Raw genomic sequence first — 2,933 nt, 5'->3', positions numbered from 1 at the left:
TACTGAGCACAGGCACATAATAAAAAAGGTGTCAGCTATACAGCACCTCAGTGTTCAACAACCAACATTTTGTGGCTTTACACTGGAAAGAAAAATAGGCTTTATTTATTGTCAGTCAGCTACAAGCCAAAGCTGTGTGACATACCCCAGTGGTCATGACCATCAAACAACTTGTGTGCTATGATAAGATCGAAGAAATGGGTGTCAAAGGAGAATATTTTTGATTATTTTTTGGCCTTTAACAAGAGGACAGCTGAAGAAGGGAAGGGGAAAGCTTGCAGCAATGGGTCGCAGGTGAGAGTCAAACCCAGGCCCACTGTGTTGAGGAGAAGACCTCAATATGTATGGGCTCCCTCTCTACCAACTGAGCTATCAGGGCACTCTGTCACAGAGCAGGGCACAGACAACCACGGAAAGGCCTCTGGCAGTTTTTGTCAGTAATTCAGTAGAACCCAGTGGTAATACCCAGTTGGAAATGGAAAAGAAAAACATAGAACTATCCAGCCGCTTCCTGGTAGTCCATCCACACTGAGCAGGTGGCCAAGAGAGACAGGGAGTCAGGGAGGTTGGTGAAGAATCCAAAGAGTTTACTGACAGGACTACAGGACTGCTTGGCTGTCATGGGAGCTGTTGCTGCAAGGACTGCATTCAGTGTATCAATTTATGAATCTAGGCTGTACTGTAGTGATGGCCAAATGCAGCTTCGTGGAACAGTGTCTTTATTTTATGAATCCACTAAATGGCACTGTTGTTTTAAGAGAAAGGCCAAAGGCATTGCAATTCAGTATTCAATGTTCTCAACCTAATGTTGAATAGAAAGTGGCCCATCTAGGGGGCTCAGGAAATAAAGACACTGGTTCATGAAGGCCACTTCCTGAAGCAGAGGTAAAAGTAGCAGTTTGGTCTTGGCAGAACTGCATTGAGAAACTGTTAGAGCTGGAACTGGTAGAGCAAGAGGAAAAAGAGTGTTTTGTAATGACATGGAAACTGTATTCTCAGCCATAAAACAAAGCCCTTTGTCAGGCGGAAACTGGGCACAGCTCATTACCTGTCTAATAGCTCCCCTACTGCGAAGCATGGTGGTGGCAGCATCATGCTGTGGAGGGGAGCAGAAGGGACTGGGAGACATGTAAGGATCAGGGGAACAATCAATAAAACCAAATTAACAAATGTTATCGGAGAACGTATCTTATAGTGCCAAGAACCTTGGACAAACCACTTATGTTCTGACAGCCAAATCGGTGCTGGAATTGCTTCAGAACGGAGCTGCCAAAGTTTTGTAACAACCCAGTTCTTCCTAATGGGAATTGAGAGAATTCCAAAATCTTGATGGTTCTTGTTCTGAGTATTTGGTTAAAACTAAAGGCTCATGCAAATTAAAGGACTTTATCCCAACCAGTCTGTTGGTTGGATGATTGGTCCACCACTTTCAAATATTGGATGGATTGCTGTGGGAGTTTGTACAACATTCATGGACCCAGGAGATTAAAGCCTACTCACTTTGGTGATCCCTTTGCTTTTCCCCAAGAGCCACCATGAGGTTGTCATGGTGGCTTTTTTAGTGAATATCTCCAAAACTCCTGGATGGATTGCCATGAAATTTGGTGAATGTTTCTAGGGTTTCCAAAGGACGATTCCTATCAACTTTGGTGATCTTCTGACCTTTCCTGTAGCGCTACTGGCAGATCAAAATTTGAACAAATCTCTCAAAATATCACCATCTACTTGATGGACTGGCAAAAACCTTTGTACAGACCTTCATGGTCTCAAGAGGTTAAAACCTTTGGTGAAGACTAGGACCTTGTTGATCCATTGACTTTTTATCTAGTGCTGTTATGAGGATGACATTTAGTTTTAGTGGCATGTCTCGATATTTGAATGGATTGCCTTTTTGTACAGACATTCATGCCTCCAGGTCAATGTAGCCTGATGAGGATTTAGATAATCCCATGTCTTTACCTCATTCGCTGCCAGTGGGTTTACATCTGTTGTGCCGAGTGAAATGCTTTGACCTCTCTTGTCGTTTATTGTTTTTAGCTACAAGACTTCTATTGATCACGATGCAATGTGGAGCAGACATGTTTGGTCTTTGTGGTCTCAATGAACTTGGTGATTCTCTGAGATCTACGATCATCAGGTCAACATTTTCATTTTGTCAAATACTTTGGTATGATTCATGTTACAGTTTGGTTTTCTTTACAATGACATAACAGTCATCTAGCCAGTGGCATGGCTGTAGACTTAGCCTTGTTGGAACACTGTCTATAAAATAAATTGACATTAACCCTTTCTGAAGCCTCCAATACAACAAAATGCAGAAAAAGTCAAGGGGTACTGACACCAAAGTCAACATCTGTTATATAGTCAGTTATTTTTATTTCCATATTTACTAGGGATGAGCGAGTACAGCATTATCTGTATCTGTAGCTGTTTACCACATGAATTATCTGTATCCGGATCCGTACTCGGACTGGGCGGGGCCTAAACCGGAAGTGGTCAGATTGAACCAGGAAGTGGGTCGGGTTCTCTTGAAATGTTCGGGGCTTTAGCCGGTATGTCATTTAAGCATCCAATTGATATGAGTTGATCAAAAATTGTTATATTTATTGCTGATTTTAAAACTATTTACATGACAGCATCAAGCTTCAGATCAATGGTGTTGTCATGGTAACAAACAAACTAGGCCTATATACAAAACGTTTTGCAACAATGAATACAACACATGCGGTTGCAATTATGAAGTAAAATGTAATGAACAACAGTTTTCATACTCAATATAACTTTTTTTTTTAACTTTTTATTTTTTATGATCAGTGTGATTTTTTTTGTTTTTGATTCTTTTTTATTTTTTTTATTTTTTTATTTCCTTACAAGGTATATGTGTGTGTGTGTGTGTGTGTGTGTGTGTGCGTGTGTGTGTGTGTGTGTGTGAG

The sequence above is a fragment of the Etheostoma cragini genome, chromosome 18, assembly GCF_013103735.1.
Source record: "Etheostoma cragini isolate CJK2018 chromosome 18, CSU_Ecrag_1.0, whole genome shotgun sequence".
Lineage (NCBI taxonomy): Eukaryota > Metazoa > Chordata > Actinopteri > Perciformes > Percidae > Etheostoma > Etheostoma cragini.
Note: the sequence above shows the minus strand (reverse complement) of the source record.